At 39.7% G+C, this 17,243-nt stretch overlaps 2 long non-coding RNA genes across 7 annotated transcripts in view; one reads left to right on the top strand and one right to left on the bottom strand.

Annotated features, from left to right (window-relative positions):
- LOC124212131 (uncharacterized) overlaps window positions 1–17,243 on the top strand; it is an 84,900-nt gene that overhangs the window by 1,388 nt on the left and 66,269 nt on the right. For 5 of the 6 annotated variants that reach the window (XR_011176400.1, XR_011176398.1, XR_011176401.1 and 2 more), the window contains exon 2: window positions 76–258. This is a non-coding gene — a long non-coding RNA (uncharacterized lncRNA). Of the gene's footprint in view, window positions 1–75; window positions 263–17,243 lie in introns of all 6 variants that reach the window. The other variant, XR_011176399.1, reaches the window with a different exon arrangement.
- Window positions 10,236–17,243, bottom strand: part of LOC124212132 (uncharacterized) — a 37,029-nt gene continuing 30,021 nt past the window's right edge. The window contains exon 2 of the long non-coding RNA XR_011176402.1: window positions 10,236–12,861. This is a non-coding gene — a long non-coding RNA (uncharacterized lncRNA). The remainder of the gene's footprint in view (window positions 12,862–17,243) is intronic.

Genomic DNA, 17,243 nt, shown 5'->3' with positions numbered 1-17,243 from the left:
TTTTTACACGGTTTTCTTAATTATTATCTTGCAGTTGTTTTTATTACGTTATTAATTTGCTTCTTTTCATCGCAGATCTCAGGCGGGAGTGACGGAATCTGACGCCTTCGATCCCAAAAACCGCACACACGTCCATCTGCAGATCAATTTCACGGGTCTCCGCAAGTAATATCCGGCTGTTAACCAACGAAGAACGGTTTTTTTGGCGGCAGCGGCGGCGGCGGTACGTCGTGCGTGGATTCGACAATTTCGAACGAGGTGCGTAAGTACATATCGTAGATTTATAATATATGCATACACACACACGTCGTTTGCGTTTACCCAACGGAGAGGCGGGCGTCCCGTTAATCCAAATCTAGACGGGGCCCGAGGCGTCGTACCCCGGTTATAGAATCCAAGCCGCAGAGTTGCCTCCTCTCATCTCATCTCATCTCCTCTCCTCTCCTCTCCTCTCCTCTCCTCTTCTCTCTTCGCTCCTCTCCTAGGAAACATAGCGATGCTCTGCTGCTGCACATACGAATAGGAGTGTTTAACGGAAGCGCCGGACCAGCGACGGGCGCCGCGACGACGCGGAGATTAGAGGCGGAAAGCGAGACGCTGGGAGCCAGGCACGAACGGCGTCGCGCCTTGGCCTTCCACGTGTATGACCTGCGGCTGCTATGCTGAGCGACACCTGCAGACTGCGGGTGCCGCAGTGGCCTGGGTCACATCCGTAGCGCACCTACCACATACTCGAAATCGCTACCCCGTTACGCCTCCCGGCACCTACAAGGGCTGCTCGATATTTTCGGTTACTTATCGACGAAACGGTATTTATACGTACCGGCATCGACGGGCATCGATCCGCTTTTCGTAACAAAAATACATACCAATCTGAAGTTTCAACCACGGAGGATGTACGAAGGAAGAATTCGTTGATTTTGGGCATTGTAGACTTTTTTATCAGCAAATCTTGTCCTGAGACTAAAGTCTACAATTACCAAAATCTACGAATTCTTCCTTCGAAAATACTGTATTACTTCCGCAGAGATGTACTGTATTTAAATTTAGCCTTCTAGTTCTTCGTTTATTTGTTTTATCGAATATATCAAGTTATTGTCGGTAAGTTTTTGCATACGTTAGGGGCTGTGTGATTAATCGTTACGTTTAATTAATTGGTTTCTCTATTTATGTATTAATCGTAGACTTCGGTTAATTGTTTTTTCTATTAATCGTAGACTACGATTATTTATTTTTTCTAACAATCGATCAATCGGTTTATCACTTAATTCGGAAAACGAATAATCGACGTTACTTTTAATCGATTAATCGCAAAGTCCTAGTAGCCGTTGACAAATTCCGACTTTCTAATCAGAATTCAGGTTTCAATCAGTCAAGCTTAGGGATTGATTAATCTCAATTCAGTTTTGAACGGGATTTCGGTTCTCTAGTATATGGTATTTTCAATTTACTTGAATACCGAAATCCTGTAATCAGAACCCGAATCGTAAGGTCAGAGATTCAATTTAACCTGTACGATAAAACTTGAATCCTGATCAGAGGAAACGAAATATCAAGTAGTGTGAACAAATCAATGTAAAAGAATTTGGACTAATTTCGTGATTACAAATTATTCTTATCTTCGGTATTCTGGCATTATTGCATTATTTTTATCGAACTTACGTATTCAATGCGGTCTTGAACCCATTGCGCAGACTAACGCTAACTTATATAACATCCATCCGAATTAATCGGTTTCCCTTATCTTCCTCTTTCATGTGACCGCGATCAGGTGACTTGTGCTTTTATGGCAAAAAGCTTGCGTCAACCAGGGTATCATTGGTATGGAGTTTTATTGTCGTGATTCAGAGGGCGAGGAGAGTGCGCTGTCCCGATGACCTTCAGGGGCGAGAATGCGTGGGAAAGTCCCGCCTTCGCGTGCATGTATATAGGCGCCGCGCTTTTGTTAAACATTTACATTTACCTCTCAATTTATGTTCTCCGTATGCGCATATACATCCATACATACGTATCGTGAGGCGCCTCGGCGAAGCGGAAATTTTTATAATCTGCACTAAAGATCGTCGAAGTGATAAGACTGCAATGCATGCAGCAATTTTTCTCAATCTTTAATCGTTGTCGAGAATTACGAAGAACTCGGAAATATTTCCAACTTCTTAGAATCTACCTGGCCTTTGATTTTTCATCCTAATACAGCCTTAAATCTGCGATCTTTGTAATTTAGTTCTAATAAAATTCCGAGCAGGGGGGGGGGGAGGGCACAAGGAGGGGGACCGGAAACAAGGGTGCTTCCAAATGTTACTCGTTTTCTCATCATGCGTGCGTTATCCAGTGTGTTAATAATAGATTGCGTGCCGTGGAGAAGCTGAACATATTTTTTCTTTTCATATACACATATTACGACACACGTATATACATATGCACCGAAGCTTGGACGTCTACGGACGTATCCTGCCCATACTTAGGTATTTTACTCCAGGAATTATATCCTTGAATACAATAGCCGTGAAAAAGTATATAGCATGTATTGTTCCTCCACTTATTACTATTATTCGATACAATTTTTTTGGTATAAAATTTCGAGGTGCAATAGGTATACGATATTTAGAGTTAATTACAGCAACTTAATTTCTGCCAGGCATATATCATTCGTTCGGCTAACTTTCGCTTAGCTCATTATATGTGGTATAGGTAATGGAGAAGTATGACAGTTTTCACTGAGTAACGACGTGTAACCGTTTGAATGTAATCGCACATCGTTTCGAGGATTAGGGTAATTGGCTAATTGGCTAATTGGCTAATTGTGTAATTAGAGGCACGATTCTGTAGTAATGATCGTTGCGCGCAAGTTTGTCGGTATATGCAATTACATGCACATAAAATTCATACACCAAAATCTGTATGTGTGCGTGTGTGTATAGTATAAGTATACATTACACTTGCGTGAAGTCTATATAACGCAATTACCGCAGGCGTGCAAAATGTCACGGGCAGCTATTTTGAATAATTAGTCGGGCTAATCGTGAATAGATGCGTTTCTTAACGTACTTAAAATTCGAATAAATTCACAGAAATACACGTCGTTTAACAGACTTATAACTTTCGAACGGGATGCAGAGACGCGGTATATATACTACATGTACGATATGTTGCGGCCTTTCAAAAGTTCGTTAAAACGGGGGAACCGCAGAACTTTATTGCACCTACAGGCCTACACCTAAACGCACGTATAACGGATTCCGTTTCACATGCGTGTATACCCATATCACGTTAGGGGGAACACTCGACCAGTTTCCAGGGTTGATATCAAAAATTGAGTAACTGATAACGTTACAGTAATTATTAGTTCCCATGTAATATTGTCGGCATTAAAATAGTTTCGTTACTCTCAATCAAATTAAAACTCAAAATTCAGAGCGATATTATAAAGAGGCTCGAATGAATTGTATTAACAAAATGGAAGATAACAAGTTTTGCATTCACGTTATCGTGTATCTCGATTGTCGTTTTAATGAAAAACTATGTACGTATAATATGTATACGATATACCTATAATGTTATACCCACCTTGACCAAAAGACGCCAACGTTGTTCACAGCATGACGAATCTTCTTGGAGCTGATTTCTGTAATTTTGTCAGACCCTACACAGCCGTGACGAATATACGTGCAAGAGCCGCCGCATCTTTATTTGCGTCTACGGGGGGAGCGAGAATTACTTTGTAATATGATTGAAAAATGAGTTATACATCGGAAGAGTACCGAGGGGTCAACGGGCCTCGGTGACCTCTCCTTAGTTTCAAGTTAAAACTGGTTCCATTAACATCTGCGGGCCGGAAAGCCGCGGGAGATATATAATAATGTATATATATACATATAACAATAACAACAACAACAATAATAATAATAATAATAATACCTGCAGCGATGACTGGAGTCCAATTATCTTGCCTAGTATGTATATCATACATATTATATTATACGTATAGGTATAGGTATATAATGATATTGCGAAGCATACAATAATTTCACATTATACACGGAGAATATAAAATAATTGTTTAACTTTTTGTGCGTAGTATCGAATAATCGCATCGCTGCAGATTTTATTGTATAAATAGTTGTAAGAATATTATAAACTCGAATTAGCGTTAAGGTATTTCCGTACGGATGTATTTTGTATCGCCGACAGCGGTGTGCAAAATAAGGTACGAAAGAAAAAAATGACCTCGAAAGGAAAACAATTTTCCCCGGTTTTCCCCACTCCGCGTTTCTGCATACCGCGAGGTTATCCGCGTCAATTCTCCCTATTCTCCCGTGCCTAGAACAATTCTTTCGAATGTTTCGGAGCGCGAGCCGCTCCCGAAGGATCATAAATCACGTCGAAGGTCGCAGGGGCGGTTCGCCTTTGCGGGTCTGGTGGACCGTATCCTGGGCCCAGGATCCACCCTCCGCCTAGGTTTGACTGCAGAGCGAAATAAGAGGAGAATATAAACGCCGACTGTGTGCGGCTCCTTTACCTGGAAAGCGAGGAAACCATTGGGCCACGGACGAAAATCCAAGGACTAACCCGGTAGGACGCTTTACGGCAACCTATTAGAAAAAGTCTGCATGTTTAATACACATGCGACTCCGAACTACATAGGCATTTATACGTTATACCTTTGCCAGGTATAATAAGATGAGTCGTTGGGTGGGCATGATACGCATATATATATATATACATATATACCTACCTAGTCGGCAGGTTAGTGGAAGTCTGCGGAGATCACGCCCTCCTCTTTTGTCTAGAATATACATTAGACTGGTTCCCCAAAATCAAAATCCCCTCTGAAATACTTTGGGGGGGGGGGGGATGCCTGTCGAAAGAGGTGGCTACCAATTATTGTCATATTTTTTTAATTTATCTTTACGTGTACACCTTAACGACTCGTATGAATACATTAGTTTATTTTATTCGTATCGTGGTCCAATTAATCATTGCTCATGAAAAATCAGTACTGAAACGAAACAGGGACATTAAGATATTGCGAATACTCATCTTTCGGTAACAAAAATTGCTATCCAAATTTCTCCGAGACGATTAATCTTTCTGATGAAAGACCAGGACAACATCCGCAACTGTGGAATTGTTTGGCGCAGTTTGCTGTTAATTGGTGATCGATTAATTGGACCACAATATAAGAAACAAATATTATTGTAAATATTTTCCTACCCCCTCCGGGTTTTACGACTGTTTTTTTTTATTCCAGTCTTTTTACACAAATTTTTCGATTCGCACCTTAAAAAAATAAAAAATTAAAAAATGAATGATGGCAGTCCGTTGCGAATCCACTCAAAAATACTTGCAAATGCTTTTTTTGGCAAAATTGTCAGACAACGGTATGTTTTCGCGGACTTTTTAGTAGAGCTCCTCGAGACGTTGAAAACTCTTGGACATTACTTTTCTCTAAATCTTTGAGAGTTTAGTTGGCGTTTGCATAAGTGGCCGACATATCGTTATACATCCGAGGCTATTGGTCTGGTTGTAACGAAGTATAGCCTAAAATCTGGCCTGACGTTGTAACTATCCATCGAAAAGAAAAGTATCAAAAACGGTCCAGCAGTATTTTCAAGTTATAAACGAACGTACAGACAGATAGACGGAGAGACTTTGAGGATCGGTTTTATACTGTATGTACAGAGAAGTGACGATGAGAAGGGAAGGGATGAAAAGAGAAGATATAGTCTATTATATACCGGGACAATCTCTTGAAACTTGAAAATCAACCGCGCACGCGCCAGTTTTATCGGCTGTTCGTGCAGTTTGGCCATCCCGAGTTTCAGCTGTCAAACTGTTTCTGCCGGCGATGTGGTTGATGCGAATTTTCGAGGTTAGAATCTCAAATAATTGAGGCGGCGACTCGGAAAGGTTTGGGAAGCATTTGTTAGCGGGTCGGAAAGTCGATTCTTCAAAGACCGGTCGGAATTTAACGCTTACGCTCTTTGAAAATTCAAACGTACACATTTTGCGTATGTTGGCCCGCCTGCATCGCGGACAAGAATATCGCCGCGGGAATATTTCGCCGACCAATGAGATTGAATTATTCGGCGCATGCGCGGATGATTTTTAAGTTTCAAGAGATTCTCCCGGTATGTACTTACCTGCGTGCAGCGTATCCATTTCCTGGTAAAATATACCCACACACCTCGTCGCCGATGTATAAATATGCGGTTATATACGTCCTGCAGGTTTTCGCCGAAAAATTATACATGCCATTAAACGTATACACCTAACTATATTATGTATACATTATACCATGTATCCGCTGCATATACATATATACCTATAAAAAACGTCGATCGCGAGAGGCGCGGGGAATAGGCGAAGGAAGGATAGAGGAAGGGATGAGATGAAGGAGCCGAACGCGATGAGAAGAAGAAAAAGTTGACGAAAAATAATTAAGTATAATGTGCGCGGTTCGGTCGGGATTTCTAAAATTATACGAACCGCGCGTTATGCAGCAATCGCCCGCGCTAAATTCATCTGAAATCATCATAGGCGGTATAGCTTGACGGTTATAATGTAGCCATTATATATTATCCTATGGATCGACGTTTAATAGTGTACGGTATTACATACATATATATTTATACATATACACATGACTCGGTTTCCCCGTGGCTGAAATAACTCACGCACGCAAACCTTTCTCGTTGCGAAAATTTTTTTTTGCAGGAAACAGAATAAAAAAAAAAAACGACAACGCTCGAATCCGTCCGCCATATTCGGCACTTATTTGTATGAGGAATTATTATTACCGCGTCGTATTTATGTTCATGAAATACAGTAAGTACTTACGGTGTAACTATGTATGTGAGGATGGTTCTTATTTGGGGGTTGGAAAAATATTCATTGGGACGCACCTAAATTTGTTTCAAATTATTTAAAAAAATATCTGTGTAAAGTTTCAAGCCTCTACGTCAACTAGAACACCTGCCTCTAAGCTACGAAAGTTTCAAATGTGATATACATGTAGTTTTTAAACCAGTTATTACGTTTTGTATAACTTTGGTATAAATTAAGGGACCGATTTGAAACTTCGCCAGAGTCGTTGCTTATAATGATAGGAACAAACCGTGAAAATTTCAAATCTTTATCATAATTTTATAGTATATTTCTTTTTTTATTATAAACTTAATAGCATCACGTTTTATTAGGCTTGTATGTGATAGAATAATAATTATAAAACCTTGAAATTTTCACGGTTTGTTCCTACCATTAAAAGCAACTACTCTGCCAAGTTTCAAATCGGTCCCTCAAGTTGTACCAAACTCATACAAAACGAAATAACTGGTTATGTAAAAGCTACATGTATTTTGTATTTAAAAATTTCGGAGCTTAGAGGCACGTTGTACATTTGACGTAGAGGGTGAAAACTTTACACGAATTTTTTTTTTTTTTAACGATTCGGAACAGATCTGGGGGGCGTCCCAACGAAAATTTTTTCGACTCCCAAATAAGGACCACGCTAATATATATATACGATATGAGTAACGATCGTCGTTTAGAAAGAAGGAAAGTTATTTAACCGAAAACTTGATACCGATAATGCTTGTACAGTTTTTCACGTCAAGATCCGTTCACAGTTACAGATGTTACACTGTACCAAAAAGTAATCACAATTAATAATAATCATCGCAAAACTTAATTTGAAAATTTACCTATAAATTTATTCACATCGAATTCATATTTATCGTCGAGTTAACGATATATAACGCGTTTTTCTTGTTTAAATTAATATAATCATCGTTGAAATCCATTGAAATCAGGCAGAAAATTATCACCCTTTATATTATTTTCACGTTCCAAACCCCTAAAACCAGCAAGTTAATTGATACATATATTTATATAATATTTACCTACGCGAATTGTAGAAAAATTCTGTCATATACGATCGAAGTGCAAACGTTTTATAAATTTATAAAAAAAGTTGACTTGCAATTGAGACGATGTATGCCAATTCTTCTTCAAACATTCGCGTACTAATATAACGTGTAGATACCTAGTCCTTTTCTATTTTTTCTCGGCTAGCTAAATTACGATTAAAGTACGCCTGAATGTATGTTATAACCTGGGTATAGCTTCCGCACCGTAAGCAGCATCTTGCGGTCGGGGCTGTAAAGACTCAAGGTGATATCGATTGGTGCGGAACTACTGCAGGGGGTAACTAGGTCGAAACTATCATACCCGCTCATATAACTCCTTCTCTTCCCTGTATATAATATATTATATATATTAGGGTATTCAAAAAAAGAAAAAGAATATTTTTTTTGTCTTTGAAACAGGTTCAAAAGATCCATTTGGGTATGAAAATACGCCTGTTTAAATTTGAGCTCTTAATATTAACATTAAGAGGTTGCGCATCGCACTTTTCTATTTTTCATAAGAATAACACGGGAAATATGGTTTTTGTTTCATCTGAGTTTTATAACTAGCTAACGATGCGTTGTACAGGAAATTCACAGACATATTTTTGTAGCGAATTGAACGTTCTAGAAAAATGCTCTTTCATCATTTTACGATAAATCTACTCTTTCAAAAGTTATTTAATGGTCCTGGAATAACATCTGACTTTGAATAATTTTTGAACGAGTCAATTTATCAGAAAATAATAAAAGACCTTTTTTGAAGAGCGTTCAATTCTCTAGAAAATTGTGTCTGTGAATTTTCTGTACGACGCATCGTCGCTCGAATTTTGACAGGCGTATTTTTATACCTAAATGAAACTTTTGAACTTGCTTGGAAGTGAAAAAAAAAAAATAAAAAATTTTATGTATATTTGCGATGGTAAACCTATACTTTAGGGTGAGCCAAAGTAACTAATCAATCGAATTTATGGTCTTAAAAGGACCTATTTACTAAGAAAAAAATTCTCCCATTGGGAAAAATTTTTAGCTCACAATTTCAAAAGGTGTCGGTGGCCATTTAAAATTTCCCATTCAAATGACAAGCAAAAAAAATTTTTTTCAGTAAAAATCCCATAACTTTTCAACCGTTTGAGATAAAAAAATCAGCTCCGGGGTCTTTTTTTAGAGAATTTAACGCTCTACAAGAATATGCCTGGAAATTTTTTTTTATCTCAAACGGTTCAACAGTTACTGGATTTTTAATGAAAAAAATTTTTTCTGCGTGTTATTTAAATGGGAAATTTCGAATAGTCACCGCCATCTTTTAAAATTGTGCTAAAAATTTTTCCCAATAGGAGAATTTTTTTCTTAGTAAATATGTTAGATCCTTTTAAGACCATAAATTCGATAGGTTAGTTTCCTTGGTTCACCCTACTATACTTTACACCATGGACCACCCCCGCAGCGCTGCGATCAAATGCTCATCGGGTTTCTCGCAAACGTCGCTGGTTCTGGTTCTGGTTCTGGTTCTGGCGGTGGTTGCGGTGCTACGGGATCCTTGACATAAATAATCAGGAGTAGAGCATCGCGGCGCCCGTAGCCATGACGACGCCATTGATCGAGACGCCTTCTCCGACGCTGTGCAGACCCGCCTCTCGGCTCCCGTAGTCGTGTTCTAGTTTCCCAAACTGGCGCCCTAGAATCGCGGGTCTCTGTTACACCCGTGATTCTCACGACGCATATATAGATATTCCTTTTGCCGGCACGCTATTTTACTAAGTTCTTACCATTTTACCAGTCCGTCAAAATTCTAAACCGTCATTCGTTATGTCATCCCGCACCCCGCATCCATGCATGCGGAACAACACGAGAAGAGGAATACAAAGAGCCGTTATTTACGTCATGCCAATTAAAGAGATCTCTCCGTCAATTAACCAATCACGCGATGTATAGACTCTCGTTCTCGACGTTGTAAAACTTGAACCAGGAAAAAAACGAACTTAACTGCCTGATCATCCTTGTACCGATAACCTAACCTAACTTCGTATTTAAGATATTTTTTTTTTCTCTCTTCAAGTGTAATTCATGGAGTTTATAGTATATATTTCTGGGAATAATATCGAAGGATTGTAATTATTCTCTGCATGCCATGGTTGGACGCAGGTTATAATATTACAACGAATTGAGTATTTTTTTTTTTTTTTTGCATTGATTTTCGAAACCAGATAATTCATCTCAAATTGATAATTTATTACAATTAAAACAATTGCGTGAAAAAATACTCTATTTACAGGTACAATTTTTACCAAACTTCGGATAATAACGCGTAAAAATTAACGTCGTTGGTAACATTTGCCTGGGTTGTGTTATATTGTTAAAACGATGCAGTCAGATACACATACACGTGTATTATACATATATGTTCATCTAATTAAATAACGTCGATACATCGTGTGTATTTGTATAACAATTCCAGTTCACTTTCAATCCAATGGTGCTGCGACAATACATTATAAGAATACAAATCACGACGTTCTGTGATTCTTACACATCATAATAGACTTTATGGCACAGGGGGTACATTTTCTAACCCACTTCCGTGCCCGCCTCAACCTTTGGAAGCCACGCTCTCGGCCTCGCCCCAATTCCTCCCCCTGTCCGAAGGGTCTTCCCATGGTCGTCACCCCAGCCCCTCGTATTACTATAGGTAGGTGGGTCATGGTGAACGGTGAACTCCACCCTTCGCATGTTGCATATCACTATTTTTGGTTCCCATGTTGGCTAGTGTAATTTTTGTACGTATAAAAGTCCTCTCTGTCCATTGGCAAAAAAGTTTTATCCATCGATCAATGAGGGTAGATCCAATAATATCGTGTACGTTATCTGGTCACATATTGAAATTAAAAATAATGTATACAAATGAAAAACTATTAAATATATTTACATATGTTGCAGGTACACTTGGGGACAATGAATCTGAGATGGCTTATTTTTTCCACCAGACAGTTAGGTTGGCAACACAGTGAAACCTACAGCGCCACAGTCGGCCGAGCGCGAAACAAACTCAATCTCAATAAACGTAACATAACCCATGGCCGTTGAATCTCACCTTAGAATACCGCGGGAATAATGACTTGTTAGATTGACACGTATTTTAAGGTTAGATTCGACAGTCATGGGTTATGTTGTGTTTATTGAGATTGAGTTTGTTTCGCGCTCGACCGACTGTGGCGCTGTAGGTATCTCTGTGTTGCCAACTTAACTATCTAGTGTGAAAAATTAGCCGTCTCAGATTCATTGTCCCCAAGTGTACGTGTATAAATTATAGGTAGATATTACTTCGTAGTAACATTATAGACAAGCCGATTGTCTCTCTCATTTACTGTGTTAATATAGGTGTATATGCACACCGTGTGTATAAACCGAAGTAACTTTATTCGATTTGAACCCGCCGGAAGTTTGATACATTACGAATTTATCGGGGGATATGCACGTGTGGTATACCGGGTGCCGCGTGCAGTAAACGCAGAGACCTGAGCAGGAGTATACTGTACAGTGATTTTAACGAATATACAGTCGAACCTTGTAAGACGGACAATTATACATATTTTGGAAGTTCTATACGGAGAGAAGAAAAAAAGCAGATTTTATTGAAAACTGCAGGAAAAGAGGGACGTTTCATCAGGTTTTTTGGTGAAAAGTTTCCCCGTCAACTATATTTTTTACTATAAATGTAGCAGATGTTACTCTGTGCACACAGTGGTTTTCACCAAAAACCTATTATTATAACTATTATATTTTACCAAAAAATCTGACGCGTCCTTCTTTTTCCAGCAGTTTTGAGTAAAATCTGGTCTTTTATACTCTCCGTGTGATATGATTTTACGTGCAGAGTGCATGTGACATTTGGCAAATAAAATTAGCTAGTACATAATACGGTTTTAGAACGAGTTTACGTGACCAGTTTCGTATTGCGGTGACGTCATCGCCGCAAAATATCACACGTTAATTCTATATTCTTTACCCAATATCCTCGCTGCATCTCCAGGCAATCGAATCGAACTGCACCTACAAATTCTGGTTTATAGTAGCTGGCTGTCTCTTAAATATGCAGCGTGAATGTAACCGTTATCGTGTAACATACCTAATATCTGGTCATTTCGATCCTCGCGCAATGAAATGGCGAGAAAAAGGCAGGAATGAAGTTGTTTCTCGCCTCTCGCATTTCGCCTAGCTACTTTTACCGCATCCGTATATTATTAATATTGTTACAAAGGGTGAAATCACCCGTTTTGTTCCCCCGTTTCAACAATATTATACAGCCTACGTCAATACGTGCAGGTTACATATATAAGTAAGTAAGAAGTAAGCAGCATGCGTCGAGACGTTTTTACGCCGCGATAAAGGGAACGAACGAGGAAGGTGGGCAGGAATATACCGTAGCCGCTTATACATAGACGGTGCTTCCTGTACTCGAAAAGTGAGGGGGCGTTCCCTTTTTTGGCAGTTTCTCCTTAGTCTTGGCACCTTTCCCTGGGGCGAGGCGATCGAAACGCCAGCGCCGCGAGGGATAACCGTTACCCTGGCGTCCGTTGTCTTCCTCTTCGAGGTTAGCTAGGGTATGGATGTCGGATGAACGTGCGGGTAACAACGATCACGCCGACGCCGCTGCGACGAGCCATTCAGAATTCGGCGTCGATCGAAGGCCCGAAGGTCGACCGGACGCCGACCAGAATCCTAGACTCGGTGTGCCACCCAGAACCCCCTGCATTCCATCTCGGCTACTTTGCCATTTTGCAGGACCGATCGCCTCTTATTTAATCCTTTAATTCACGCTGGGACCATCAGCGTCTCAGTTTTTTTTTTTTTTCATTTTTTCTTCTTGCCAGCTTTTTATTCATCGAAACTACATTTTTTGTAACAACTGTCGAGTTTTTTTGGATCCACATGGTCCCTGCAATATCTCGTAAGTCTGAAAATAATATGATATTGATTTATTTATTGCAAAAATAGCACGTGTAAACAAATGGTCGAAACTCGTGCTTTTTCACGAAAAAAAAAAGAATTTTCTGCCATAATCTACCGTGAAAATCCGAATGCCAATTTTTACACAAACTCAGTACGCACCAAAAAAACTTGTAGAATTTTTTCAAAATTTTTCGTGTCGTTTTTGTTTGGCCGCCATATTGGGTTCGTCATTTTGAATTTTTGAATTTCGAGTTCAGATTCGTAATCACCGACTTCAAAAGCTCGTGCATGCAAAATTTCAAGTGAGTCGCATTTAAGATAAAATTTATCCATGAAAGAGTTGACCGCAACGAATCCAGGGTATGAAGTATGGTGAAAAAAGGGGGAAGAAATTTTCGAGGGATGAGAACGAGAAAGAGAGAGAATTCGTCAGGGCTTTTTTTCATTATTTTAGCTTCTCAAGTTTTTATATCGACTCCCTGTCTACACACATATCATAAAATTGACTTGCACCTTAATTACTTTGGATACAGTAATCTATCCGTGAACAATCTTATACATATATGTATATATATACGCGCTTTGCTGCAGCTGTCCATTTGTTTTTTTTTTTTTTCCTTCACATTTCGTCCTCTCTTTTTCGAGGTTCTTTTTTCTGGAGAGAATCTGGTTACCGCACAGTCCCTGATACCCGTTTTGCCTGGCAATCTTTCCACGAGTGTGGATGTACCTTGTTCGTATACCTTTCGGTGTGTAATACCATAGCTCTTGCACGTAGGAAGAGTTTTCTTTGAGCTCGAGCTAATCTAGGAGCACCTCGGAGTCCCACGCACAAGAGGCGCGCTGATCCGCGTGTCGGCATGTCCGGGTAGCCTTGACGCAAAAATACCGAACCCTCGTCGTCGTCGTCGTCGTTTTAACCTGCATAACCGGCAGGGGTTCACGTTCCCGTTCCCATGGCAACCAGCCTAACCTAACCCAATCTAATGTAACTTAACCCTAGCGCAACCCTAACTTCACTTTACCCAACTTAACCTAACTTTTATAGCCCAAACCCGATATGGCTCGTTTCAAATATATCCTGTTACGCAATGGTACAGGCGATGTGGATGATCATTGAGAGGAATTGGGAACGATTTGTGTTATAATTGTTGAAAGAAAGATTAATTTCAAGGATGAATCTCTTTTTTTTTAAGGCATATTTACGAAGTGATTATACATATATAAAGGTCACGTATACGATGGTCAAAGAATAGCTCAAAAAAAAAAATTGAAGAACATTAAAGAATTAATTATTCAAGATACCTACCGATATGCGTATTAGAGTTTCAACATACGTCGGCTGTTTATCTGTCAAAATGGCGGGAAATTTGAATCACTTCGCTTAGGTACAATAAAATAACGATAAAACTAGTTATACATCGCATTTTTCTCTCTGCACTGACTTAACGTGTGTAGTACAAATCAAAATTCTGACAGTTAGTACGAGGTTTTTTTTAAGGCTATGCGTTTACACGTATAATTTGAGTTTAAACTGATTATAGCCTTTTTTCGACGCCATATTGTTCAGCCACGCCCCATATATTAGGGATCCCAACCGCAATCGTGGGTCGAAATTTAACGAAACTCATTCAAGTTTTGAGAGTCGGACAAACGATGATCGCGTTACAAAGTTGAGAAAGCCTGCGGCGTTATAATTTTCGGCAACGAAAAGTATTAACAAGAAAAGAAAAATATGAGAAATAATTAAAAGTAACAAACGCTTTCCATCGAGACCGAGAGTACGTGATATTTATATTAAAAATTAACTGTAATATGCACTGTAATATTCTCGGAGTTTGCAGGCGGAGGCGGGTTTATTAGCGCGTTCGCGAATATACAATATTGATCCTAATTACTCGGATATGGACGATAAGTTGTGCGCGTGGGCTGGTGCAGATTCTGCGAGGGCAAATAAGCCCCGGCAGCTTCCAATTTATGGGACGAATATACATCAAAGGTTTTACGTAACAGGCTTCGACCCAACGACCCACGGAGCAACGGCTATAACCAACCGAAAAGATGCTCGGGGCGGTTGGTAATTACTGCAGAAGCGAGCGTAACTATGCTTCTCGCTACATGTGCGGAGTGAATTTCTAACGACTGCAAGGTTCGTCGTTTGCTAGAATTTGATGCGCGTGCGCTGATACGATCCGAGAGCGATTATTTTCCAGGGTTACCAACCGGCGCGGCGACGTAGCCGAAAATGCAGTGAGTCGAGCGCAACTGTCACCAATTTTCGAGGTTAGAAACAGTTGGCGAACCTGGCAAACAATTGCTCTCGGATTGTAGCGCGTGCGTATTTAACCTTAAACGAACGACGGACCATGCGGTCGTTAGGAATTTACTCTGTATGTACTAGCGATGTAACGAATGTAAATTTTCAAAAAATCCAACAAGTTTTTAAATCTAGCATCATTTCTCTACGGCTAAAAATTGACTATTCATTGACCCTCGGGCACACCGTGCTAGTCGCACGCATAGATTGGCACAGTTTGCAAACTTGTTCCGGAAATTGCCGAACTGATCCGAACCAAGTCGATTGCTTGTTTGATTACTTAACGACAAATTGATAACAGAAAAAAAAATTAATTTTTAGGCTAGAGCGTGATTCGACCTTAAAGAAAAACTTTTATAATAAAATTTCATCATCAAACTAACGTTTTTTGGCTTATTTAATATTATTTTCACAATTTTTATAAGCAAAATATGAAGTATTTGTGACAATCGCATTCGCAAAAATCGTGCGAATATTATATATATGTGTATGTGTGTGTGTGTGGGTAACGTATGTACCCTGTTATACCTACAGTGCACGTAAACACAATCCCGATACATATACCTGTGTTGCGACAGCGTTCCGTTTAACGACGAAACATTGTTCCTTATCCCGTGCGCAGCAGTGCTCGGCACTCTCTCTGTAATCTATCCTTCTCTCTCTCACTCTCTCTCTCTCTCTTTCTCTCCCCCCCCCCCCCCCCCCCCCTCTCTGCTCCGAGAATGCGAGCGAAGCTGCAGCACACCGAAGCGATAAGTTATCAACTAGGAGATGGACTCGGCTCGCGAAATTACTCCGCCTCTCTTATAGGTACGTATAAACTCAGCAGAGCTGGAATTGTACATGCCCGCGAGGCTCTCGAGGATGGTAATTATTCTCAAACAAAAGACGACTCTAAATCTCCACCCGTTTTATAAATTAGTCAAATCTGCAACCATGCATCCGGAGGAGAGTTAATTTCACGATACACATTTATTATATATGCATATACATATATACCTACGTGTCAGAGTTACAGAGTTGGGTATAATTTATCCCGCCTTCGGTAAAACCGTTGTTATTATCGTGCGTTTTTTCAGTCCGAAGAAAGATCCGTCCATTGTCTATTTTATACGTCATATTTATTTTACGATTTTGCCATTTTCCAAACGGAGAGGCAAAATTGCCCACCAGTCGAATTCTCACGGGTTTATAGGGTACGTGTATATCAAAAGTTTCTACGGGATATTTCGTTCGCGCGCTTTTTTTTTTTTTTTCTTCGACGCCTTTGTAAGTATAATACAATGTAAAAGAAATTGATATAATATTATGCTTTCTAACTAACGATAAGCTGTGTAACGTCTAGTCAGAATTAATTATCGCATAATGTGTGTGTGTGTGTGTGTGTGTGTGTGTGTGTGTGTGTGTGTGTGTGTGTGTGTGTGTGTGTGTGTGTGTGTGTGTACACTTATATGCTGTACGCATTTCTTCTCCTATTAAGATAGAGTAATTTACAATCATCGCTATAACTTATCTATGCGGACGCGTTAATAGATTACACATTAGGTATATATGCTACGAACAGTATTTTATGATTCGTCGAGGAATCCGCGGCGTGAAGTACGCCGATTATTATCTACGGTCGCAACGCGGCTAGGGATATGTCTATATCTATCCTTGTTCTTCGTCTTTCCCCGCCCTCTACGTCGTTCTTTCTTTTTTCTTCCTTTTTTCATCAGTCTCGGATTTTTTTTTTTTTTTCTCCCTTTTCGCTCATCTCGTTCACCTAAGACGGAATGCGGCTTCAATTTTTTCCAAGTATATACGACATATACACGGTCTCCATCAGGAAAACGACTTTACCTTAGATTCCTGGCAATTTCTGCGTTGATTCGGTTTGTTCTATTCTTTTTTGTTTTTCATACTCATTTTCAATAAAAATAAAAGGGAAAAAAGAAAGACATCATTTTTTTCGAAACACAATTTTCACGCCTGAATTCCGCGAGTCACGAATTCGCGAATAATCGTCTGTATATACGGGACTTAAATTTGGCGCATGCAGAATATCGTAGGCACACCTATGCAAACAC

Source organism: Neodiprion pinetum, chromosome 2 (genome assembly GCF_021155775.2).
Source record: "Neodiprion pinetum isolate iyNeoPine1 chromosome 2, iyNeoPine1.2, whole genome shotgun sequence".
NCBI classification, from domain to species: Eukaryota; Metazoa; Arthropoda; class Insecta; order Hymenoptera; family Diprionidae; genus Neodiprion; species Neodiprion pinetum.
This window is presented reverse-complemented; position numbering and strand designations above follow the sequence as displayed.